General features: G+C 40.6%; 1 protein-coding gene across 12 annotated transcripts in view; it reads right to left on the minus strand.

Annotated features, from left to right (window-relative positions):
• The window catches only part of abcc10 (ATP-binding cassette, sub-family C (CFTR/MRP), member 10), a 198,305-nt gene extending 171,519 nt beyond the window's left edge, over nucleotides 1-26,786 (minus strand). For 5 of the 12 annotated variants that reach the window (XM_069887933.1, XM_069887935.1, XM_069887937.1 and 2 more), the window contains exons 1-2: nucleotides 25,448-26,771; nucleotides 5,172-5,240 (exon numbers count right to left, since the gene is read on the minus strand). The gene's annotated coding sequence lies outside the window, so the exon portion shown is untranslated. Of the gene's footprint in view, nucleotides 1-5,171; nucleotides 5,241-25,447 lie in introns of all 12 variants that reach the window. The other 7 variants (XM_069887927.1, XM_069887925.1, XM_069887926.1 and 4 more) reach the window with 7 other exon arrangements.
• Nucleotides 26,787-27,910: the final 1,124 nt, after the last annotated feature.

The raw sequence follows: 27,910 nt of genomic DNA on the forward strand, positions 1-27,910 counted from the left end.
AGGTTCTGGATTGCAGAAGAGCAAATTTCGAAGAAATAAGAAGGGATTTGGGAAGTATTGAGTGGGACAGGATATTTTCAGGTAAGGATGTAAATGAAAAATGGAGGATATTCAAAAAAGAAATTTTGAAGGTACAGAGTAGATATGTCCCAGTGAGGATCAAAGGAAAGGCTGGAAGTCATAGGGAGGCTTAGTTTTCAAGGAATATTGGAAATTTGGTTAGGAGAAAAAGGGAGGTGTACAAGAGGTATAAAGAGCAGGGAGCTGAGAATTTGAAGGAGGACTACAAGGAGTGTAGAAGGAATCTTAAGAAAGAAATTAGAAAGGCCAAAAAAAGGCACGAAGAGGCTTTGGCAGACAGAGTAAAAATAAATCCAAAGGGTTTCTATAGGTACATTAAAAGTAAAAGATTAGTGAGGGATAAAATTGGACCACTTGTAGATAGCGAGGGTAGGCTGAGTGAGAAGTCAGAGGAAATGCGGGAAATTTTGAATGATTTCTTTGCCTCGGTATTCACCGAGGTTCAAAATATTGAACCAGTTGAAGTAAAGAAAAATAGTGGTGAGGTCATAAAGCATATAAGGATAACCGAGGAGGTAGTGATGGCTGTGTTGAAAAAGATAAAGGTGGATAAATCTCCCGGACCGGACAAAATATTCCCTAGGTCACTCAGGGAGGCTTGTGGACAGATAGTGGGGCCATTAACAGAGATATTTAGGATGTCACTGGCCACGGGGGTAGTGCCAAAGGATTGGAGGGTGGTGCATGTGGTTCCACTGTTTAAGAAAGGGTCCAAATGTAAACCTGGAAATTATAGGCCCGTGCGTCTGACGTCTGTGGAGGGCAAGTTGATGGAAAGTGTTCTGAGGGATGGTATTTACAAATATTTGGAGGTACAGGGATTGATAAGGAGTAATCAGCATGGTTTTGTCAGGGGTAGATCATGCTTGACAAACCTGATTGAGTTTTTCGAGGGGGTTACAAAAAAAGTTGATGAAGGGAAAGCTGTGGATGTTGTCTATTTAGACTTTAGTAAAGCTTTTGACAAAGTTCCCCACAGGAGGTTAGGAAAAAAGGTGGAGGCATTAGGTATAAATAAGGAGGTAGTGAAATGGATTCAGCAGTGGTTGGATGGGAGGTGTCAGAGAGTAGTGGTAGAAAATTGTTTGTCCAATTGGAGGCCGGTGACTAGTGGAGTTCCTCAGGGATCGGTCCTAGGTCCACCATTATTTGTTATATATTAACGATCTGGAAGTAGGGGTGGAGAATTGGATAAGCAAGTTTGCAGATGATACAAAGATTGGTGGTGTTGTGGTCAGTGGGGAAGATTACCGTAGATTAAAAGGTGATTTAGGAAGGCTGGAGGTGTGGGCTGAGAAATGGCTGATGGAATTTAATACAGATAAGTGTGAGGTGTTACATTTTGGAAAGGCAAATCTAAATAGGTCATATGCATTAAATGGTAGGGTATTGAGATGTGCAGAGCAACAAAGGGATTGAGGAGTTGTGGTAAATAGTACCCTCAAGGCTGATACTCAGGTAGATGGTGTGGTGAAGAAGGCATTTGGAATGTTGGCCTTCATAAATCGGAGTATTGAATTCAAGAGTAGGGAGGTTATGATGAAATTGTACAAGGCATTAGTGAGGCCAAATTTGGAGTACTGTGTACAGTTTTGGTCACCAAATTATAGGAAAGATAGAAACAAAATAGAGAGAGTGCAGAGAAGGTTCACGAGAATGTTGACAGGATTTCAAGGTTTGAGTTACAGGGAAAGGTTGTGCAGACTGGGGCTTTTTTCTCTGGAGCGTAGAAGATTGAGGGGGGACTTGATAGAGGTGTTTAAGATTTTAAAAGGGACAGACAGAGTAAATGTGGATAGGCTTTTTCAATTAAGAGTGGGGGAAATTCAAACTAGAGGGCATGGTTTAAGATTGAAGGGGGAAAATTATAAGGGGAACATGAAGCGAAATTTCTTTATGCAAAGGGTGGTAGGGATGTGGAATGAACTTCCGGCAGACATGGTTGAGGCAGGATCATTGGTTACATTTAAGGAAAGACTGGATAGTTACATGGAGAGGAGAGGACTGGAGGGGTATGGACCGGGTGCTGGTCAGTGGGACTAGGAGGGTGGGGATTTGTTACGGCATGGACTAGTAGGGCCGAACTGGCCTGTTCTGTGCTGTAAGTGGTTATATGTAGATCAAGCTGCAAGAGAAAGAAAATAATGAAATAAACTATAAACCCAAACAAAAGTGGGAATAAGATCTAAACATAAAGATAAAAATGAAATATGGGAAAAGTTATGCTCCGGAACTATAAGAAATATAATAAACACGAGGTTACGCATGATACAATATAATTGGTTACACAGGCTATATATCACGCCCCAAAAGTTAAATAAATGGGAACCAACAGTATCAGATGTTTTCGCTGTCAGAAGGAAACGGGAAGAACAGTACATGCAATTTTGGCATGTGAGAAAGTGAAAAGTTTTGGGAAGATCTAAATTAGGTATTAAATAAAATCACAAAAAGCAACATACTAAAATATCCAGAGATCTTTCTTCTAGGTAATATAAGATGTAAAGAATTAGGCTTCAAACTGGATGAAGCGCAAAGATTTATTATGATAGCCTTAGCTGTAGCAAAAAAATGTATAATGCCAATTTGGAAATCAGAAGAGAGCCTGAGAATACAGCAATGGTACAAGGAAATGAATAAATGTATTCCATTGGAAAAAATGACATATATTTAAAAAATAAAGTCACCTTATTTGAACAAACTTGGGAATCGTACATAGAACACAATACAGAGGGCCTACCGCGGACCTCCACCCCCTAAAACGATAGAATGAGAAGATGACGAAATGAACTGATCCATTGTATAAAAGTAGATGACACAATTTTCTTGTTTATTTTCATTGTGTGATGACTTTGTTTAATGGGTTTATTGTATTGTATATGTTGAACGTTTAATGGGTTTGGAGGGGAGGGGGGAAAAAGGGGAGAAAATGACACTGTATATTCAAGAGGGAAATGTTTGTGTGTATTTTGATTAATATGGTTCATAGTGTGAAAAATTTAAAAATGTTACAAAAAGGATGTGGAGAGGCTGAAGAAGGATATAGTTGAGTTAGGTGAGTGGGAAAAGGTCTGGCAGATGGAGTACAATGTTAGTAAATGCGAGGTCATCCAGTTTACTAGGAAAAATAGAAGAGCGGATTATTATTTAAATGGTGAAAACTGCAGCATGCTGTAGAGCAGAAGGACTTGGGAGTGGTTGCGCACGAATTGGAAAATGTTGGGTTGCAGGTACAACAGGTTATTAAGAAGGCAAATGGAATGTTGGCCTTCATCGCTAGAGGAATTGAATTCAGGAGTAGGGAGGTCATGCTGCAACTGTACAAGATACTGGTGAGGCCGCACCTAGAGTACTGTGTGCAGTTCTGGTCTCCAAACTTGAAGAAGGATGTACTGGCCTTGGAGACAGACCAAAGGAGGTTCACCGATTTGATCCCGGAGATGAGGGGTTTGACCTTTGAGGAGAGACTAAATCACCTGGCATTATCCTCAATTGAATTCAAAAGAATGAGAGGAGATCTTATAGAAACATAAAATTATGAAAGGGATAGATAAGATAGAGGCAAGAAAATTGTTTTCACTGGTAGGTGAGACCAGAACAAGATTCAGGGGAGTAGATCTAAAGCGAAGATGAGGAAAAACTTCTCCCCAGAGAGTAGTGAATCGGTGGAATTATCTGCCCAAGGAAGTAGATTTAAGGTTCAGTTAGATACATTTTAACATAAAAAAGGAATTAAGGAGTATGAGGAAAAGGTAGGTTGGTGGAGTTAAGTCAATGACCAGATCTGATTGAATGGCGGAGCAGGCTTGACAGGCGGGATGGCTGACTCCTGCCCCTATTTTTTATGTTCTTATAATCCAAAAGATAATATATTGGATATTAATAACCCAATAATAAAATCTAAAATTAGGGAGCGCCATTCCTCTAGCTTTCTTTTGTTTCTGCAATAAAGGTTTGCTCAATCTAGGAATTTTATTATTTCAAATGGAGGAAGATATCTCAGAGTCTACCTTGTCAAAATATTTTTAGGGACAAAGGAAGGTACTGCTTGAAAAGTAGATAAAAACTTTGGTCAAATTATTTTAATGGCGTTAATGCGACCAACTAAATGATAGCGCCATTGGAGACCATCTGGAAAACTTTTATTTCGTATATTCTATCAAGGGGAGATAATGATATGTAAACAGATCCTTAAAATTAATCATAATTTTAATACCCCAATAAGTAAATTGGTTAATAACTAAAGGATATTTGATCATATAAATATTCCTGATTATTAATAGGAAGAAGTTCATTCTTATAAAGGTTTCATTTTTATCCTGATAAACTACTGAATTCAGAAAGTAGACTCAGCTAAAAGGAATAGATTTTTTAGGATCAGAAATCTAAAATAATCAATCGTCTGCATTTAATGAAACCTTTAGAATATCACCTATCTTGATACATTGAATGTCATTGAAGTCTTGAAGGGCAATAGCTAAAGGCTCCAGAGTTAAATTAAAGAGCAAAAGACGAAGAGGGCAACCCTGCCATGCCTCTAAACAGCCTAAAATAAAGAGACTTTTGATTACTAGTAGTAACCACAGCCAATGGAGCTTGATGAATCATTTTAATCCAAGAAATAATTCCCAGACCAAAATTAAATCATTTTAAGATCTCAATTAAGTAGGTCCACTCCTCTCTATCAAATGCTTGTTCAGCATCAAGAGATTACACATTAATGTTTTTCAGAGAGAGAAGATTAAATAATATTAAATAATCTTCAAATATTAAAATAACAATACCTATTCTTAATGAATCCAATTTGATCCTTAGAAATAACTTTAGGCAGAATATTCTCAAGTCTGTTGACTCAAATTTTAGAAAGGATGATAGAATCTACATTTAATAATGATATTGGCCTGTAGGAGGCACAATCAGTTAGGTCTTTATCTCTTTTTGGAATTAATGAAATGGTTGCCTCATAAAATGTTTAGGCAAAGTCTCAGAGGATATAGAGTCAGTGAAGACTTTACATAAATGAAGGGATTGAGTACCATTGAAGGCTTTAATAAACTCCACTATATACTCATCCGGTCCTCATGCCTTACCTGACTGAAGGGAAGATGTCGTCCTTTTTATTTCCTCTTGCATAATAGGTACATCCAATAAATTCATATCTTGAATAGAAATTTTTGGCAAGTTCAGATTTTGTAAAAATTAATTCATAACAGTATTGTTATCTGGATAGTCAGATTTATATAAATTAGAATAAAAACCTAAAAATGTTTTATTAATTTCATGATAATCTCAAGTTATGTTTCCATCAGCTTTACGTATTTTCAAAATTTGTCTTCTTACCATATCTGCTTTTAGTTCACCAGTCAACAATTTACCTGATTTATCTCCGTATATGCAAAACTGGTGCTGAGGTTTAAGAAGGTAACTTTCAACAGAGTAGATCAAAAGCAAGTCAGGCTGCATTTGGAGTTCTATCCTTTCTTTATAAAGATCCTCATTATATTCTTCTCTAATTCTGTTAGTTAACGTTCCGCTATGGTTTTCTTTCTCAAACCTGCTGAGTAGGAAATTACTTGTCCCCTAAGAAAAGATTTAATTGTGTCCCAAATAATTAAACTTGACATTCCCTCTATAACATTTAATTCAAAAATTTGTGAGATTTGTTCTTTAATATCATTTACAAACTTTAGATCCTGCAACAATGTAGCATTAAATCTCCATTGTGAGAAGTTGGATATAATTTTGGGGAACTTCATTACTAATTTCAAAGGCGCACAATCTGACAACATAATTGCATCATATGTGCAATAGATAACCATGGGTACGAGGTGAGTGTCACCAAAAAAATAATCAATTCTTGAATATTTATGATCAACATGAAAAAAGGAAAAAATCTTTGTCCATAGGATGCAAAAATCTCCAGATATCAACCAAACCTTATTCTATTAAGAAGGAATTAATACACATCACAACCCTACATCAGATTGGTTGAAGACCTAGCGATCAAAGGATTAAGAAAGGATTTCTTAACATGATTCAATAAAGAAAAAAAATCTTTCCTTAAACAAATGAGTGATCTTTCTAATAATAGTTATACCTAGATAATTAAATTGGTATTTAACAATTTTAAAAGGGATAGAGGGGTCAAAAGAGCAGGAAGAATCCAAAGGGGATAATTCACTCTTCTGCAAATTCAATTTGTAACCTGAGAATTGACCAAATTGATTGAGAAGTGATAAGATCTTTGGAATTGAACGGTCAGGATTGGATACATATAGTAGGAGATTGTCAGCATAAAGAGATACTTTATGGATAGTAATAGCTTTAGAGATGCCTGAAATATTAGCTGATTGCTGAAAAGCCAATGCTAGGGGCTCCAAAGCCAAATTAAATAAATGTAGACTGAGAGGACAACCCTGTCGAGTTCCCTGAAATATTTTAAGAGAAGTAGTTGCTTCATAACAGGTTTAGGCCAATTGTCAACTATTTAAAGGTTGAGTAAAATCTGCATCCAAATAAGATGTCACTAAATAAGAAGAGAATTTATAAAACTTGGCTGGGAACCATTCGGGCCAGGACTTTTACCAGACTGTAAAGAGTTAATAGCCGCCGCAATCTCCTGCTGTGAGATAGGCTGCTCCGATTTAACTTTATTATCTGAGGAAACTGAAGGGATTGTCAATTTGTCTCGAAAATTCCATATTGAAGTTTGATCTTGAGCAAGATCAGAGGTCTATATTTTAACATAAAACTGATAAAAACTAATTTATTTCCAGCATGATCACTGGTGATTTTACTGTCAGCTGAACAGATCTCAGCAATGTTTAGAATTCTGGCTTTTAATTTGGCTCACAACAAGATTAACTTGGTTTGAATACGATAGGGTCCAACCCTTTAGACCTGTCCATGACATACAGCAAACTAACAGGCCCTTTCAGTCCATGCTTCCCAATTACACCCAATAAACCTACAACCCCTGCCACATTTTTTTGAAGAGTGGGAGGAACCCAGAGCACCCGGAGGAAACCCATGCAGACACAAAGAGGCCATAAAACTCCTTAAAGACAGCGCAGGATTCAAACCCCAGTCCCAATCCCTGGTGCTGTAAGTGTTGTGCTAACCAGTATGCTACCTGTGACTCCCCTTGTTAGCCCTTCAAAAAATTCATAGGGTCAGGTAGGTCATGTGCATCTGTACATTGTATTTATGTATAAGTTTGTATTTATGTATTGTATTTATGTATAAGTTTCCCCTTCAAAACAAGCGTCACATCACCCTCATCAGTGTCTATGCTCCAACCCTCCAGGCGGAACCAGCAGAAAAGAACAAGTTCTACACCGACCTGCGCAACCTCATCCAACGTACCCCTACAGCCGACAAGGTTGTCATCCTGGGCGACTTCAACGCTCGTGTCGGCAAAGACTCAGAAACCTGGCCAGGAATCCTGGGCAAGCATGGCGTCGGCAAGTGCAACGACAATGGGCGCCTCCTGTTGGAGCTCTGCGCAGAACAGCGACTTGTCATTACAAACACCCTTTTTCAGCAGAGGGACAGCCTTAAGACCACCTGGATGCATCCCCGATCCAAACACTGGCACCTCCTGGACTATGTCCTGGTGCGAGAAAGAGACAAACGAGATGTGCTCCACACCAGGGTCATGCCTAGCGCGGAATGCCACACTGACCACCGGCTGGTTCGCTGCAAGCTCAACCTTCACTTCAAGCCAAAGCCCAGGAACAATAAAGCCCCCAGAAAGAGGTTCAATGTTGGAAACCTGCAGTCAGACGAAGCGAGAGGAAACTTCCAGGCAAACCTCAAAGCAAAGCTCGACGTTGCAACCCGCCTCACGGACCCGTCCCCTGAAACCCTCTGGGATCAGTTGAAGACTACCATACTGCAATCCACTGAAGAGGTACTGGGCTTCTCCTCCAGGAAAAACAAGGACTGGTTTGACGAAAACAGCCAGGAAATCCAGGAGCTGCTGACCAGGCTCACCTTACAAAGCCGTCCTGTCCAGAGAAGAAACAAGCCTTCCGTCGCGCATGCAGCCATCTTTAGCGCAAACTCCGGGAGATCCAAAATGAGTGGTGGACTAGCCTCGCCAAACGAACCCAGCTCAGCGCGGACATTGGCGACTTCAGGGGTTTCTACGAGGCTCTAAAGGCTGTGTACGGCCCCTCACCCCAAGTCCAAAGCCCGCTGCGCAGCTCAGACGGCAAAGTCCTCCTCAGTGACAAGATCTCCATCCTCAACCGATGGTCAGAACACTTCCAATCTCTTTTCAGTGCCAACCGCTCAGTCCAAGATTCCGCCCTGCTCCAGCTCCCTCAACAGCCCCTAAGGCTAGAGCTGGATGAGGTTCCCACCCTGGATGAGACATATAAGGCAATCGAACAACTGAAAAGTGGCAAAGCAGCAGGTATGGATGGAATCCCCCCAGAAGTCTGGAAGGCTGGCGGCAAAACTCTGCATGCCAAACTGCATGAGTTTTTCAAGCTTTGTTGGGACCAAGGTAAACTGCCTCAGGATCTTCGTGATGCCATCATCATCACCCTGTACAAAAACAAAGGCGAGAAATCAGACTGCTCAAACTACAGGGGAATCATGTTGCTCTCCATTGCAGGCAAAATCTTCGCTAGGATTCTACTAAATAGAATAATACCTAGTGTCGCCGAGAATATTCTCCCAGAATCACAGTGCGGCTTTCGCGCAAACAGAGGAACCACTGACATGGTCTTTGCCCTCAGACAGCTCCAAGAAAAGTGCAGAGAACAAAACAAAGGACTCTACATCACCTTTGTTGACCTCACCAAAGCCTTCGACACCGTGAGCAGGAAAGGGCTTTGGCAAATACTAGAGCGCATCGGATGTCCCCCAAAGTTCCTCAACATGATTATCCAAATGCACGAAAACCAACAAGGTCGGGTCAGATACAGAAATGAGCTCTCTGAACCCTTCTCCATTAACAATGGCGTGAAGCAAGGCTGTGTTCTCGCACCAACCCTCTTTTCAATCTTCTTCAGCATGATGCTGAACCAAGCCATGAAAGACCCCAACAATGAAGACGCTGTTTACATCCGGTACCGCACGGATGGCAGTCTCTTCATTCTGAGGCGCCTGCAAGCTCACACCAAGACACAAGAGAAACTTGTCCGTGAACTACTCTTTGCAGATGATGCCGCTTTAGTTGCCCATTCAGAGCCAGCTCTTCAGCGCTTGACGTCCTGCTTTGCGGAAACTGCCAAAATGTTTGGCCTGGAAGTCAGCCTGAAGAAAACTGAGGTCCTCCATCAGCCAGCTCCCCACCATGACTACCAGCCCCCCCCACATCTCCATCGGGCACACAAAACTCAAAACGGTCAACCAGTTTACCTATCTCGGCTGCACCATTTCATCAGATGCAAGGATCGACAATGAGATAGACAACAGACTCGCCAAGGCAAATAGCGCCTTTGGAAGACTACACAAAAGAGTCTGGAAAAACAACCAACTGAAAAACCTCACAAAGATAAGCGTATACAGAGCCGTTGTCATACCCACACTCCTGTTCGGCTCCGAATCATGGGGCCTCTACCGGCACCACCTACGGCTCCTAGAACGCTTCCACCAGCGTTGTCTCCGCTCCATCCTCAACATCCATTGGAGCGCTTACACCCCTAACGTCGAAGTACTCGAGATGGCAGAGGTCGACAGCATCGAGTCCACGCTGCTGAAGATCCAGCTGCGCTGGATGGGTCACGTCTCCAGAATGGAGGACCATCGCCTTCCCAAGATCGTGTTATATGGCGAGCTCTCCACTGGCCACCGTGACAGAGGTGCACCAAAGAAAAGGTACAAGGACTGCCTAAAGAAATCTCTTGGTGCCTGCCACATTGACCACCGCCAGTGGGCTGATAACGCCTCAAACCGTGCATCTTGGCGCCTCACAGTTTGGCGGGCAGCAACCTCCTTTGAAGAAGACCGCAGAGCCCACCTCACTGACAAAAGGCAAAGGAGGAAAAACCCAACACCCAACCCCAACCAACCAATTTTCCCTTGCAACCGCTGCAAACGAGCCTGCAGCTGACGTGGACTTTTTACCCCCTCCATAAATCTTCGTCTGCGAAGCCAAGCCAAAGAAGAAGGAGTTTATTCCCTGGAGCACTGGAGAATAAGGGGAGCTTTAATAGAGATATACAAAATTATTTAGACATACAGTATGGTAACAGGCCTTTCTGGCCCATGTGTCCGTGATGCCCAAATTCCCTAATTAACCTACAAGCCCACACATTTAAGTGGGGTAGAAACCTGAGTGCCTGGGCGAAACCTATGCAGATACAGGGAGAATGTACAAACACCTTACTGACAGCGCCAGATTCAAACAGGTTGCTGGAGCTGTAATAGTATTGCACTAACCGCTAAGCTTACCGTGCCACTCAAGGGTATAAACAGACTTTTTCCACTGAAGTTGGGTGAGACAAGAACACAGACATGGGTGAAGGATGAAAGGGGTAATGTTTAAATGAAACATTAGAAGGAACTTCTTCACTGAGAGGGTGGTGAGAATGTAGAATAAGATGTGGGTTCCATTTTGACCAAGAGAAGATTGGATAAATACATGCGTGAGAGGGGTGTGGAGGGTGTTACGAGCCCAAAGGACCCCAAAATCCAGCAGCAATAGATATTCACCACAACAAATGGTTACTTAAACCAAAGTTGCTTTTAATTATCTTTAAACGTGAAAATAGAATTACACTTTAACTTAACCCTATTGACTTACTTAATCCAACTTAACCCCCTTCTAATTCTAAGCACACATGTATGTAATGTGTGTGTGTAAGTTCAGAAAAGTTCTTTGGTTCACAGTCCAATCTCACTTCTCATTCCTCCAAGTTAACTGGATGCAGGCAATTCTTATACTGTGCACAGAATTTAACATGTATAAAGTTCACCAGGCTTTGGTGCTTGAAAGGTAAATGGTTACCGCTCAGGAAGGTTTTTGTAAGGTTTGCAGAGAGAGATTTGTTGTTCCAGGATTTCCACAACTGAGGTACCACCGGGGAGGAGTCACTTGATGGATTAGTAGCCGGTCAGGGAACTCCAGCGCTCTTCGGAAAAGTTGAAAAAAAATACACAAATCACAAAGGTACAAGAAAAAAAATTAAAACAAAGTAAAAGTAAAGGTGGGAAGAAAATAGCAGCTAAGAGAGAAAAGTCGAAAGCAACGGGAAGAAGAGAAGAAGAAAGAACGTCGGAAGAAGAAGGTGAAGGCCTTACCTGTCCGAGGAGGCCCGCCGCGGAGAGAGAAGCCCGCTCCATAAGGTCGGTGGAAGTCCCGAGCTCGGGACTACAAAAATGGCTCGCGGAGCCGAGTAAAAGTGCGCAACCATGCATGCGCAAAGAGTCGCGCATGTGCGATGCGCATGAAAAAAAACACACTGACGGGAGGGGGGCACAGCTGAGGAGTCGATCTCCACAGCTGAGTGACAGCTGCAACACAGCAACAGGAAGAGAACATAGAAAACAATGAGAACAAGAAAGAAGAGAGCAAAAAGAAAAAAGGAAACAACAGATGACCAACCCAGAGGAAGAAGAAGAAGAAGAACATAGAGAAATGGAAGAAGAAGGGAAAGGCAGGACAATGGATATTTTTTTTAATGAATATATGGAATCAGTAAAAGAATGGCAATTACAAGAATTTAATGAAATAAAAAGAAGAATTAAGAGTGCAGATGAAAAAATGAATAAAATAGAGATGGTCATATCAGATATAGGAAAAAGAGTGGACAATGTGGAAGAACGAGAAACAATCGTAGAAATGGAAGTAGAGGACTTAAAAGAGAAATTAGAAAAATCTAATAAAAAAGTTAGAGGCACAAGAGCTGTTAGCTCAGAAGATAGATATAATGGAAAACTATAATAGAAGAAATAATATAAAGATAGTGGGCCTTAAGGAAGATGAAGAAGGCAAGAATATGAGAGAATTTATAAAAGATTGGATCCCCAGGGTCCTAGGAAGACCAGAATTACAGGAAGAAATGGAAATAGAAAGGGCACATCGAACACTAGCCCCGAAACCACAGCTGCAGCAAAAACCAAGATCCATTTTAGTAAAATTCTTAAGATATACAACAAGACAAAATATATTGGAGAAAGCAATGAGCAAAAGAAGAGCAGACAAAAAGCCACTGGAATACAAAGGTCAAAAAATTTTTTTCTATCCAGACATAAGTTTTGAACTCCTGAAGAAGAGGAAGAAGTTCAATACAGCAAAAACGATCCATTGGAAAAAAGGATATAAATTTATGTTAAAGTACCCAGCGGTACTTAAAATAGATATTCCAGGGCAATAAAACAGACTATTCTCGGATCCGGAGGAAGCACGAAAATTTGCAGAACAACTACAAAACAAGCAGAGAGATGAAGACATGTAATGAGAGTAAAAATGACCACGAACTATATGTATGTGAGTATATGGGTGTATATATATATATATATATATATATATATATAAGTGTGTATGTATATATGTGTGTACATGAGTATATCCATATTTAGAGGAAAATATATAGAGTATAGATAAGAAATAATAAGGGAATGAAATGGAACAGAGGAAGCAATGAGGGAATTAAAAGAGTGACCTTTGTTATATATGAAAATTGAAATCTTTTCGGGGGGGCTGGGTGGGGAGGAGTTACGGTCATTGCAAAATCAGTTGACGCTTGCGAGTGAATTCGCAAATCCAAATGGAGAGGGGAGATGTGGTTGCCCGACAAGGGATAAAGGGCAACTCAGGAAGGGGAGGGGAGAGTGGGGTTAAAGAAACTTTAGATAGGAGAATAAGGGAAATGTTTGATGTTTTAGAAATGTTGTCTTATAAAGTGTTCAAAACAAGAAAGCAGAAATGGATAAGGAAAGGTGACGATGAGAAAACGGAAAGGGAAGATAAACAAAGTATGAAATGGCTACGTTGAACTATATGACTTTAAATATTAACGGAATACATAACCAAATCAAAAGGAAGAAACTGCTAAATTTACTGAAAATAGAAAAAAATGATATAGCATTCATACAAGAGACACACTTAACTGAAATGGAGCACATGAAATTAAAGAGAGATTGGGTAGGACATGTAACAGCATCATCATATAATTCAAAAGCTAGAGGAGTAGCTATATTAATCAGTAAAAATGTACCAATTAAAATAGAAGAGGAAATAATAGATCCAGCAGGGAGATATGTAATGATAAAATGTCAGATATATTCAGAGTTTTGGAATTTACTCAATGTATATTCATCTAACGAAGAAGATCAAAAATTTATGCAAGATATTTTTTTGAAGATAGCAGACACACAAGGGAACATATTAATAGGAGGGGATTTCAACCTTAATTTGGATTCAAATATGGATAAAACCGGGAAAAAAATTAACAGAAAGAACAAAGTAACCAAATTTATAATTAAATCGATGCAAGAAATGCAACTTTTGGATATATGGAGGAAACAACACCCAAAAGAAAAGGAATATTCATATTACTCGGCTAGACATAAAACATACTGAAGAATAGACCTATTTTTGTTATCAGCTAGTATGCAAGACAGAGTAAGAAAAACAGAATATAAAGCTAGAATATTATCGGATCATTCACCCTTAATATTGACAGTAAAGTTAGAGGACATCCCTCCAAGAATGTATAGATGGAGATTAAACTCCATGCTACTTAAAAGGCAGGATTTTAGAGAATTAATTGAAAGACAAATTAAAATGTACTTTGAAATAAATACGGAATCAGTGAAAGATAAGTTTATACTATGGGACGCAATGAAAGCGTTCATCAGAGGGCAAATAATAAGTTATGTAACCAAGATGAAGAAGGACTACAATCAGGAAACAGAGCAGTTGGAAAGGGAAATAGTAAATATAGAAAAAGAATTAGCAATGAAGGAAGACACAACTAAAAGAAGAGAATTGGCAGATAAAAAAATAAAATATGAAACACTACAAACATATAAGGTGGAGAAGAACATAATGAAGACAAAACAGAAATATTATGAACTGGGTGAAAAAACGCATAAAATCCTAGCATGGCAGCTTAAGACAGAACAAGCTCTTTGGCTTGGCTTCGCGGACGAAGATTTATGGAGGGGGTAAAAAAGTCCACGTCAGCTGCAGGCTCGTTTGTGGCTGACAAGTCCGATGCGGGACAGGCAGACACGGTTGCAGCGGTTGCAGGGGAAAATTGGTTGGTTGGGGTTGGGTGTTGGGTTTTTCCTCCTTTGCAGAACAAGCTAAGAGAATGGTAATGGCATAAAGGAAAAAAGACAAACAAATCACATATAATCCAACGGAGATTAATGAAAACTTCAGAGAATTCTATGAACAATTATACGAAACTGAAAACGAAGGGAAAGAAGACAAAATAGATGAATTTTTAACTAAAATTGAACTACCAAAATTACAAATAGAGGAACAAAATAAATTAACAGAACCATTTGAAATAGTAGAAATACAAGAGATAATAAAAAAACTACCAAATAATAAAACACCAGGAGAGGATGGATTCCCAATAGAATTCTATAAAACATTTAAAGATTTATTAATTCCTCCCCTCCTGGAAGTAATCAACCAGATTGATAAAACACAAAGCTTACCAGATTCATGCAAAACAGCAATAATTACAGTAATACCAAAGACAGGGAAAGATCCACTCGGACCAGCGTCATATAGACCAATATTTTTACTTAACACAGATTATAAGATAATAGCTAAACTATTAGCAAACAGATTAGCCGAATATGTACCAAAAATAGTAAATCTAGATCAAACTGGATTTATTAAAAAAAGACGGACAACAGACAATATTTGTAAATTTATTAACTTAATTCATGCAGTAGAAGGGAGTAAAGCGCCAACGGTAGCAGTTGCTTTAGACGCAGAGAAGGCCTTTGACAGAGTAGAATGGAATTATTTATTCAAAGTAGTGCAAAAATTCAGTTTACCAGAGAAGTATATTAATTGGATTAAAGCATTATATAAGGGGCCATTGGCGAAAGTGACAGTAAATGGATATATATCAAAGCAATTTAATTTAAGCAGATCAACAAGGCAGGGATGCCCACTATCACCCTTATTGTTCACGTTAGCTATAGAACCACTAGCAGAATTGATAAGAACAGAAAATAAAATAAAAGGGATAAAAATAAAAGACAAGGAATGTAAAATCAGTTTATTTGCAGATGATGTTATAGTATACTTAACAGAACCAGAATTATCAATAAAAGAATTACATAAGAAATTGAAGGAATATGGAGAAGTGTCGGGTTACAAGATTAACGCAAATAAAAGTGAAGCAATGCCAATGAATAATGCGGATTTCTCAAATTTTAAGAAGGAATCACCATTCAGATGGCAAATGCAAGCAATAAGACACCTAGGTATACAAATAAATAAAAACCTCGGCCATCTATATAAACTCAATTATTATCCACTAATGAAAAAATTGCAGGATGATTTAGAGCATTGGAAAGATTTACCACTAACACTAATAGGAAGGATAAACTGTATTAAAATGAACATTTTCCCAAGGATACAATACCTATTTCAGGCATTGCCAATACACTTGACAGAGAAATTCTTCAAGGAGTTAAAAATAATAAGGAAATTTTTATGGAAAGGGGGGGAAACCGAGGATAACACTAGATAAATTAACAGAATGGTATAAACAAGGAGGCTTACAACTGCCAAACTTTAAAAATTATTATAGAGCCGCACAATTAAGATACCTATCAGATTTTTATCAAACAAGGGAAAAGCCAGATTGGACCAGATTAGAATTAGATAAAATAGGGGAAAAGATACCTGAGCCATACATGAAACACAATAGAGAAAACCTACTGGGGACATCTACCACCTAAAACAGCAGAAGGAGAAGGAAATGAAAAGAATTGACTCAGTGGAATTTCTTGTTTATTTTTATTGAGTGACAACATTGTTTGACTGGTTTAATGTATCTTAGATTCTGTACTTTAAATGAATGGGGGGGGAGGTAGGGAGGGTGGGATGGGTGGGGGGGGGAGAAAACGACACTGTATATATTTGAAAAGGAAAATGTATGTATCTTGGTCAAAGTGGTTTATGGTATGAAAAATAAAAAGTTTTAAAAAAAACTGAGGTACCACCATTAGTCCCCTCAAGGTCTCGCTGATGAAACTTGCCCCATCATGGTTCTCCAGATGTTAACCTCTTTTTTTCAGATCACCGCAGAGTTCTTTTTTGTTTCTCTTATTCCAAGCGAAACATTAGACAGCCAGTCCTCTCCTCTTGCATGAACCACAAAGGCTTTGATCAGGCTGTCTCCCGAGTAGGCTTCCCAGCTTGTCCTGTTCCAGTCCCAGCTACTTCTGCTGGCTGTAACACTGTCAATTGATCTCTGTGTCTGTTTGTCTCTCTCTCAGAGAGAAAGCCTGTTTGACCCTCTCTGCTTGCAAAACCACATGACCCTCTTACAACAGCAAAACTCTCCTGCAGACAACATGGAGCTCCATCAATCTCTTTCATCTCTCGTCTTTGGTAAACAACAATCCATTAGTGAAGTATCTTGAGCACTCTTCAAAGCTCATGCAAAAGCTGAGTAACCGATATGTCCAGCATTAGCAGAGCTCCAGTATTTCAAATAAGATCTGTTTTAAAGTGTTTGTATGTGGCCTACTCTAACAAACCTTTCCCAATTTATCTCCCATAAACATATCTATATATACTCTATATACTCTGTCACAAGGGCTATGGTCAGCTGCAGGATGATAGGACTAGGTGGACAAAGTTTGGTATGGACAAGATAAGCCAAAGAGGCTGTTTCTGTACTATTGTGCCCTACTGTGCCCAAGGGGGCCACAGCACATTGTAAAAGCCTCATTTTCTTTCACCTCATGTAACATAAATATTTTTGTTTTTTACATGGATGGTAGGAGATGAAAATAGAAGAAACCAAAACTTAACTGCTTCACAGGGAAGGGGGCCCATAAACTTTGATCAGAGGCCCACAGAGACCATGGTCAAAAAAAGGTTGAGAATGGCTGCTCTACGGAATGTGACCATGGACTCTATTATTAAGAACTCCTTCAAACAAAGTCACACTGAATAGCTTTGAACAATTCAAATTTTTCCCCAAATTTGCATTAATCCTGTCACTCAAACTTTTTCCTCCAAATCTTCTCAAATTAAACTCAAAGGCTTGGAGTTATCATGTTATTTCTGCCTTCCTTTCAACTAAAATTAAGATATAGTGTTGAAAGCACATTGTCAGGTCTAAAGGGTTGGACCCTATTAGATAGTTGCTGTTTTCCAGTCCCCTGGCACCTCACTTGTGGGAGTGCAGACTCAAAAATCTGCCAGTGTTCCTCTCTGGCCTCCCACAGCATCTCAGGGATACACCCCAACAGATCTGAGGATTTCAGTACATTTAACCTGCTAAAACTTTGAACATTTCCTCCTTTTTCCTGTTCGACAATTTAATAACATCTCCCTGAATCCTGCAACTATAAGATACTTTTCTAACTGAATACACATGAATTATTTATTTAAGACCACCAATGTCATAGATAGTCCTTCAGCCCACAATATTGTGCCGACCAATATAAACCTACTCATCCTACTAGACTCACACCCATAACTCTATTTTTCTTACATCCATGTGCCTGATCTAAGGAAAAGAACCTTAGAATGCCAAATGTCCATATTATACCAGCCTCCATCACCAGCCCTTGCATCACATTCCAGGCAGCTACCACTCTTTGTGTAAAAAACATACCTCTAACGTCTGCCCTACAATTTCATTCACTCACCTTAAACAGATTGGCCAGGGGATATGGTGTCCACCCTACCTATCTATCCAAAAAGTGAGAGTGAGCTGTCTCAATGATTATTGCCCAGAGGCACTCATATCTCCTGTAATGAAATGGTTTGAGAGATTGGTCATGGCCAAAATTAACTCATAACAAAGCTAAAACTCGGCCCACTGCAATTTGACTATAGCCACAATCGTTCCACAGCAGATACAATCTCACTGGCTCTTAACTCAGCACCGGATTACCTTGACAACAGCGATACCTATATTAGGCTGCTTTTCATGATTATAGCTCAACTTTAAACACCATCATTCCCACAGTACTGGTCAGTCATCTTCAAAACCTGGCCCTCTGTACCTCCCTCTGCAATGGGATCCTTGACTTCCTCACATGAAGTCTGCAGGGCATGCAGATCGGTAATATCTCCTGCTCACTGACAATCAACACAGGCGCACTTCAAGGATGCGTGCTTAGCCCACTGTTCTACTTTCTCCACACCCATGACTGCGTGACAATTCAAATTCCATCTACAAATTTGCCGATGACATCATTGATGTTGGCATAATCATAGATGGCAATAAGGAAGCGTACAGGAGTGAGATAGGTCAGCTAGTTGACTGGTGTCACAACAACAATCTTGAACTGAACATCCGTAAAACTAAAGAACTGTTTGTAAACTTCAGGAAGGGGATGCCAGGAGAACACAAACCAGTCCTCATCGAGAGGTCAGCAGTAGAGGGTAAGAAACTTCAAATTCCTGGGTGCCAACATCTCCGAAGATGTAACTTGGGGCCATCATGTCAATGCAATCTTGAAGAAGGCTCACTAGTAGCTATACTTCATTAAAAGTTTGAGGAGATTTGATATTTCATCAAAGACTCTTGCAAATTTATACAGGTGTAGCGTGGAGATCATTCTGACTGGTTGTATCACTGTCTGGTATGGAGGTGCCGAAGTGCCAGTTGATGAAGTAGACAAAGACGATGTGGTCAAACAATAATCATGGCTTTTATTAGCAGAAACTATTGGTACAATAATGAAAGACAATAGATGCATATACAGTTATACCCAAGGAGAGTGTCCTTAACAGTAGAGATAATGTTAGTACAGCAAGGCTCGCCAGAGGGGAGACAGGCAGCTTGCCAGACATTCACCACAGGTGCCAATGCACAGGACAGAAGTGACAGAGGGTCATAAACTCAGACAGTACCATCATGAGTGTTGGGTATAAGCTTGCCCTCTGCTGGACATCATGACATCCACATCATGATGTCACCCTTCTTTCCATATATATAATCCTGTGTTTCAGTAGCCATGTTAGTCTAATGGAAGTAAAGGATGAGAAAGCATCACGTCTCCGAGTCTTAATTATGTGAGTGCATGCACAACAGTGGTGAGAAGGAAAACAAGAGAAGAAAGGTAGAAAATGACTACTTAACATCCTCAACAAATTCCTCCAAAAGATCAAAGCTAAAGTGTACCAAGATGGGAAAGTTTGGGGAATTCAACAAAGTAGAAGAAATTTGGGATAACTACGTAAAACAGTTTAACCACTACTGCATAGCCCACAATATTGTGGAAGGTCCAGTAAACTGCAAACGTGCCTTCTTCCACAGTATAATCGGTAGCAAAACATTTGACCTCCTTAAGACCTTGTTGGCCCCAGATGATCCAGGGACAAAGACGTTCAATGAATTATGCACAGCCTTAAGGAACCATTTAAGCCCCAAACCACCAGTTATAGCAGAAAGGCAACAATTCTATGAATGGAGACAAGGACCAGAAGAAACAATAGGTTTTGTTGCATGAACTGGCAGAGCATTGTCATTTCGAGTAGTTTCAGCCAGTACCATCATGGGCATTAGTCTCCACTCCATTAAGGACATCTTTAAGAGGTAGTGTCTTTTAAAGAAATCAACTTCTAACATCAAGGACCCTCACCACCCAGGCCTTGCCCTTTTTGTACTGCTACCATCAGGAAAGAGGCACAGGAGCCTAAAGACACATATAACATTGCAAAAACAGCTTCTTCCCCTCTGCCATCAAATGGACAATGAAGCTATGGGCACTACCTCACTTTTTTTCTACTAATTACTTTTTTTATAAACCTTATTTTTATGGAATTATAATTTATAGCAATTTTGCACCTTGCTCTGCACAATACTAATGAGGAAGGAAGGGGTTAACAGCAAGCAAACACAGAGTTAAATTTTGCAGTATTATAATAAGGCGGGTGAAGCAATTCAAAAAGGACCAATTAGTACAATGACTAACTATAGGGATTTATTTTGAACCAATCAACTTGAGCAGTGTTTGATAAGATGCTGTCAATCTTATGTAGCAATCTAATGTTTATGTAAGAAGCAACTGCATTGGGTAAGAATGTATTGTGTAAACTTTTGATGGGGCCAAATGTAACTCCACCAATGTGTAGACTGAACAAAGGAAAGCAGTGAAACACGAGGAGACACGCTCTGCCTGCCTTTAGAGAAAACATGTCTATAAGGCATTGAGTATATACCTCACGGAGGAGTCACGTGATGGAGTAGTGGCCGGACGGTGAACTCCAGCCCTCTCCAGAAAAGTCGGGAAAAACAAGAGAAAATACAAAGGCACAGAAATAAAAGTTAAAGAAAAGTGAGTATAAAGGTGGAAAGAAGATGGCGACAAAAAAAGAAAAATCGAAAGCAACGGTAAGAAGAGAGGAAGAGAAGACAACGGAGGAAAAAGGTGAAGGCCTTACCTGTTCGAAGAGGCCCGCTGTGGAGAGAGAAACCCGCTCCCTCAGGTCGGTAAATAATGGACTTCAAAAATGGCTCGTTGAGCCGAGTAAAAGTGCGCAACCGCGCATGAAAAAAAACACACCGACGGGAGGGGGGACCAGCTGGGGAGTCGATCTCCACAGCCGGCAACGACAGCTGCAGAACACTTGCAGCAAGAAGAGACCACAGAAGACAATAGAAACAAGAAAGAAGAGAAGGAAAGGGCAACAAAGAAACAACAGATGGCCAACCCAGAGGAAGAAGAAGAGGAAGAGGGAGAGTACAGTGAAATAGAAGAAGAAGAGAAAGGCAAGATAAAGAAGGTACTTTCTCTTATTAAAGAATACATGGAGTCATTTAAAGAATGGCAAACACAGGAATTTAATGATTTAAGAAAAAGAATAAACAACACAAGAGAAAATGAATAAAATAGATATGACCTTAACAGAAATGGGAAAGAAAATGGACAAGATGGAAGAGCGGGCAGTAGCAGCAGAAATGGAGGTAGAAGACTTAAAAAAGAAATTGGAGGAATCTAATAAAAAAACTAAAGAGACACAAGAACTACTAGCTCAAAAAATAGATATAATGGAAAATTATAACAGAAGAAATAACATAAAGATAGTGGGCCTTAAGGAAGACGAAGAAGGCAAGAATATGAGGGAGTTTATAAAAGAGTGGATCCCTAAGACCCTAGGATGTCCAGAACTACAGCAAGAAATGGAAATAGAAAGGGCACATAGAGCATTGGCCTCTAAACCACAACCACAACAAAAACCAAGATCTATTGTAGTAAAATTCCTAAGATATACTACAAGAGAAAAGGTACTGGAGAAGACAATGGAAAAAGTAAGAGAGGGCAACAAACCACTGGAGTATAAAGGGCAAAAAATCTTCATTTATCCAGATATAAGTTTTGAACTCCTAAAGAAAAGAGTTCAATACAGCAAAGGCGATTTTATGGAAGAAAGGGTATAAATTTATACTAAAGCATCCAGCGGTATTGAAAATATTTATTCCAGGACAACAAAACAGACTATTCTCGGATCCAGAAGAAGCACGAAAATTTGCAGAACAATTACAAAAATAGACTGAGGGATGAAGACGGGTAATGAGAGTAAAAATGATCAAGATTGATATGTATGTGGGTAAAGACAAAAATAGACTGAGGGATGAAGACGGGTAATGAGAGTAAAAATGATCACGATTGATATGTATGCGGGTAAAGAGGTATAAGAGTGAATAGAGACAATGTGCATACGTGAATGTATCTGTACTTAGAGGAAAATATAGATAGTATAGACAAGAATTAATAAGGGAAGGTAAAGGAATAGAGAGAATAAGGAGGGAATTAAAAGAGTGACCTTTGTGACATATGAAAAGTGAAATCTTTTCTGGGGGGGGCTGGGTGGGGGGAAATAGCGGTCACTGCAAAATCAGTTGACGCTTGCGAGTGGATTCGCAAATCCAAATGGAGAGGGGAGATGTGGTTGTCCGACAAGGGATAAAGGACAACTCAGGAGGGGAAGGGGAGAGTGGGGATAAAGAAGATAGAAATAGGAGAATAAGGAAAATGTTGGATGTTATAGGAATGTTGTCTTATAAAGAGTTGAAAATAAGAAAACAGAAATGGAAAAGGAGGAAAGGTAATGATGGAAAAACGGAAAGAGAAGATAAACAAAATATAAAATGGCTACGCTGATCTATATGACTTTAAATATTAATGGAATACATAACCAAATTAAAAGGAAGAAACTACTAAATTTACTGAAAAAGGAAAAAATTGATATAGCATTTGCCCAAGAAACACACTTAACTGAATTGGAGCACAAGGAATTAAAGAGAGATTGGGTAGGACATGTAACAGCAGCATCGTATAATTCAAAAGCAAGAGGAGTGGCTATACTAATTAGCAAAAATGTGCCATTAGGATGCACAAAAAAGATTTGTTAAGATAGCCCTAGCCGTAGCAAAAAAATGTACTATGTCAACCTGGAAATTGGAAGACAATTTGAAAATACAACAATGGTATATAGAAATGAATAAATGTATTCCATTAGAAAAAATAACATATAGTTTAAGAAATTATATTGAAATATTCGAACAAGTATGGGAGCCTTACATTAAATACAATAGCGAAAACCTACCGGGGACAAACATTACCTAAGTTGATGGAAGGAGAAGGAAAGAAAAGAATGGACTCAGTAGAATTTCTGGTGTATTTTTGTGAAATGACAACATTGTCTGACTGGCTTAATGCAACCTAGATTGTATACCTAAAATGGATGAGGGGGGGGCGGGGGGGGAGAAAAAGTCACTGTATATGTGTGAAAAAGAAAAAGTGTATATCATGGCTAATGTGATTTATGGTGTGAAAATAAAAAAAAAAAAAAAAGAGTAGATACCTCACAATTCTGCAGAATAAAGTAGGCTGACCAGGATGAAGGTTTGGGTATAATCTATAATCATTTCGCGAGGTCCACCGAACGAACCGGAATCCTCAATACTGCCTCAAAGCAACAAAGTTCATGACATGTTCATGACAATATACACCTCTATTCTCCTCTCATCCTCTGTTATCTGAACAGAAGATTCCTCATTTGCTCAACCTTTCTTCATACGATATGTCAGAACATGGATATCTATAGTACAGGCCCTTTGGTCCACAGTGTTGTGCCATCCTCATAATCTCTGCGTGATGCTCAAAAGTCTGCAGACGGTATAATTGTAGTAAAAACATCAAAATGCTGGAGGAACTCAGCCAGTGTTTTCGGCATCCATAAAAAGCAAAGATATATTGCCAATGTTTCGGGTCTGAGCCCTTCAATGAATAAGCAGAATTCCTCGCAGAAGGACTCAGAGCAGAAACATCAGCAATATAAATATTTGCTTTTTATGGAAGCTGAAAAGACCGACTGAGTAGAATTTCTCTATAACTGTGACAGATTATATAGAAATTTTTTTGGGAGATAAATTGGGAAAGGTTTGTTAGAGTAGGTCACTTGCAAACACTTTAAAACAGATCTTATGTGAAATACTGGAGACATAGTGGCTTCTCACACTTTTTTGTAAGAGCTTTGAAGAGTGCTCAAAACATGTCATTAATGGATTACTGTTTATCAAGGCAACAGATGAAAGAGCAGGGAGGAGCCACTATTGTCTGAAAGAGAGTTTTGCTGTTGAAGGAGGGTCATGTGGTTTTTGCAAGCAGAGAGATTCAAACAGGCTGTCTCTCAGTCTCAGTGCGTATGTGTGAGAGAGAGAGCAGAGACTCTGACAGAGTCAGCCAGCAGAGGTTGCTGGAACTGAAACAGGACAAGCTGGCAAGTTTTTGGAAGACACCCTGGTCAAAGTTCTTGTGGTTCATGCAAGAGAGGACTGGCTGTCTAATGTTTCACTTGGAATAAGAAAAACAAAAAGGAACTCTGTGGTGACCTGAAAGAAAGAGGTTATCATCTGGAGAACCCTGATGGGGCAAGACACTGAGGTGACTGATGGAAGTACGTCAGTTGTGGATGTCCTGGAACAACACATCTCTCTCTGAAAACCAACAAGAACTTTCCTGAGTGGTAACCATTTACCTTTCAAGCACCAAAGCCTGGTGAACTTTATAAATGTTAAATTCTGTGCACAGTGTAAGAATTGCCTGCAACCAGTGAACTTGGAGGAATGAGAAGATTGGACTGTGAACCAAAGAACTTTTCTGAACTTACACTACATACACGTGCCCTTAGAATTAGAAGGGGGTTAAGTTAGGTGAAGTAAGTTAATAGTGATAAGTTAAAGTGTAATTCTGTTTTCATGTTTAAAGATAATTAAAAACAATTAATTAAATGGTTTAAGTAACCATTTGTTGTGGTGAATATCTATTGCTGCTGGGTTTTGGGGTCCTCTGGGCTCGTAACAATACTTTCCTTTATTTCATTAGTTAACCAAGGCTGGTTAACCTAAGTCATGAGGCATGACCTGGCCTTTGCAAAGCAATGCTGACTAACCCTGAGAAGTCTATACTTGCCTAAATGCTTGTAAATTTTGTTTCTAAGAATCCTTTCTAATAGTTTATCCACCATTGATGCAAGGCTCACTGGTCCATAATTCCCAGGATTCTCCCTGCTACTTTTTTTAAAAAAAGAGAACACCTTTGCCATTCTCTAATCTTCCAGTACCTTCCTTTGACCAGAGAGGATACAAAGATCATCGCCAAACGCTCTAGCAATCTCTTCTCTCGCTCCGTGTAGCAACCTGGGGTATAGCTTGTCCAGTCCTGAGGACTAAAAAATGTTTTTAAGAAGATCCAACACTTTCACCTCAACATGCTTCAGCTCATAAACTTGTTCTAAACTGAACTCACATTGACCTAGGTCCCTCCTTCGAGTAAATTTTGGACCACCCCTACCTCCAGGCACATGTTGCCTCTTTTAATCTTAAATAGCCCTTCCTTCACTCTTATCTTTCTGATATCTGTATGAATCGTCCTTCTGAATTTTTTAAACCACGTACCCCTACCTCATTAGGGAGTGGAAAGTCAGATGGGTTTTTGCTTCTTCTGATTTCTCTGGTTCAGACTTGAAACAGATGCTCTACGTGCCGTGGGGACATCACCGAAACACATGAATAGATGAGAACATTTTTCATCATCTCAGTGTCGTCAGCAACTCTTGTCTCAGCAAGGATTCAGAATCAAATCTGAGCATTCTTGTGTGTGGGTTCCAATCCACAATGGAAAATTACCAAACATCAACATATATAAACCAACTAATCAATAGTACAGTGTGCAGTACCTAAAAGTGCTGGAGAAACTCATCAGGTCACGCAGCAGCCACAGGAAGTGAAAGACCATCATTGTTTCAGGCCTGAGCCCTTTATCAGGAATGTCGAAAACCAGGCAGATGCCCAAATAAAAAGGTGATGGTTGGGGGGGAACAGTAGAAGAGAAATAAACTGAGGGCAGAGGGATAGTTCTCTGATAGAAAGAAGGGAACGGGATGGGGAGCTGGAGGAACAGAGTTAGAGAGATAGGGAAAGTGAATGACTGGGGGAGGGAGTCCACCATGGTGTAAATTTAAAAAAAACTGATACTGTCTGGTTGGAGAATGCCTAGAGGCTGTTGTTCCTCCAATTTACAGATGGTCTCAATTGGCAGTACACAAGGCCATGGACAGACAGGTCACTGTGGCAACGGTGTGTGGAATTTAAGTTGTTGGCCACTGGGAGGTCCTTGTTGGTGCAGCGGACAGAGTGAAGACGCTGAAATAAAAGATCTCCTAGTCTGCATCCAGTCTCCCTCCCATTGATGAAGCTGCATTGGGAACACCAGATTCAATAATTGACCTTATTTTTATAGGTGAAGTGTTGCTTTACTTGGAAGAACTGCTTGTATCTTCAAATGGTGTTGAGGGAGGAGGTGTAAATGCAAGTGTTACATTTCATGTGGTAACAGGCCTCAGTGTAGGAAAGTCCAGTTTCTTCTGCACAGTGCTGGGTTATCGTGGAATGAAAGGGTTAGCATATGGGGAATGAATGTCAGCTCTGGACTTTGCTGGTTGGAGTTCAGAAGGATGAGGGGAGACCTCATGGAGGCATTTCAAACGCTGAAAGGCCTGGACAGAGGAGATGGAGCAAGGATGTTTCCCATGGTAGGGGATTCAAGACAAGGGAGCACCCGGCCTAATTTCAGGATAAAAGGACGTCAATTTGAAAAGAGACATGCAGAATAATTTCTTTAGTCAGAGGGTCATGAGTCTGTGGAAGTTATGTTGTTGGATGTATTTAAGGCAGAGATTGACAGGTATTTGATTAGTGAGGGCACCAAGGGTAATGGGGAGAAAGGTGGGGAGTAGGGTTGAGCGGGAGGATGGTTGGAATGGAGGAGCCCCTACTCGATGGGACACTGGGCCTACCTCTGCTCCCAGAGCCTGTGATCTTGGGATGGGATGTGCAATGTTCACTGAAGCACTGGCAGGGAGGGAAAGGAAGACTAAAGATGGCGGGCCCAGCGCAGTCTCCGACACGTTCGTGTTTTGCCTGAAATCCCGGGCACATCCCACCCCCAGGAAAGGTCTTCTCCTCACCCGATTCACGTCTCCCGCCACGTCACACCGGAAACAGTCACGTGCACTTGACGACGAAGGGACAGAGGCGCGCGCTGCAGCAAGATGGGACGCGGAACGGCGGTGGGCCGTCGGTCGAGCGCCTCCTGCGCCCGGAGGTTGCAGCAGCAACTCTCCCCTCCCGCGCCTCGGCCACCTTCTTTGCGGAGGCGAGCGGGAACGGATGGCGGCCGCGCTCCGAAGGCAAAGGGGACGCAGCAGGTGCAGATCCCTGCACGAGAGTCCGAATTTGGAAATGGTCTGTGTCGAGTTGAAGAGTGATGGGCAGAATACAGGCCCCCACCATCCCCACATTGTCAGCAACCCCTCCACTCACTGACATTCATCTTTCGGGCTGATTGCCAGGGAACACACATGACATCGCATCCAATCCTCCGGGCCAGGCGGAATGACCAGTACCTCTCTTGCCAAAAAAGGGATGCCATGTCCACGAATGAATGAAAACAACTGACTGTGTAATACAGTCAGAGTCCTTAAATGAGTCCCTGACTGAGTTGGTCATTGAGGAGTGTGATGGTGGAGGGGGAACCTGGTCCTGCGAGTCCTGGTCCTTGATGATTGCTGCTGTTCTGACAGCAGCGTTGCCCATAGCTGTGCCCACTAACCTTTGTAAGGCTTTACACTCAGGGGTACTGGTGTCCCCAGACCAGACTGTGATGCAGCCGCACATCTGTAGAAATTTGCCAGGGTTTGTCATGTCAAACCAAACCTCCGCAAACTCCTGCAGAAGTCGAGGAGCCAGTGTGCTTTCTTCACGATGGCATTAGTGTGTTGGGTCCAGGAAAGATCCTCTGAGAAAGTGACTCCCAAGAACTTAAATTTGCTCACCCTCTCCACCTCTGATTCCCCAATAATCACTGGATTGTACAGCTCTGGTTTTCCCTTCCTGAAATCAGCAATGAGCTCCTTGGTTTTGGTGATAATGAGTGTGAGGTTGTTGTTGATGCACCATTCAGCCAAGTTTTCAATCTCCTCGATGCTGACTCATCGCTCCTTTTAATACAACTCACTACCGTGGTATCGTCAGTGAATTTGCAGATGATGTTATACCGAGCCACACAGTCATGGATGTAAAGCAATTACAACAGAAAGCTAAGAACACACCCCTGTGGTGATCTGGTACTGATGCACATT

Source organism: Narcine bancroftii, chromosome 6 (assembly GCF_036971445.1).
Source record: "Narcine bancroftii isolate sNarBan1 chromosome 6, sNarBan1.hap1, whole genome shotgun sequence".
NCBI classification, from domain to species: Eukaryota; Metazoa; Chordata; class Chondrichthyes; order Torpediniformes; family Narcinidae; genus Narcine; species Narcine bancroftii.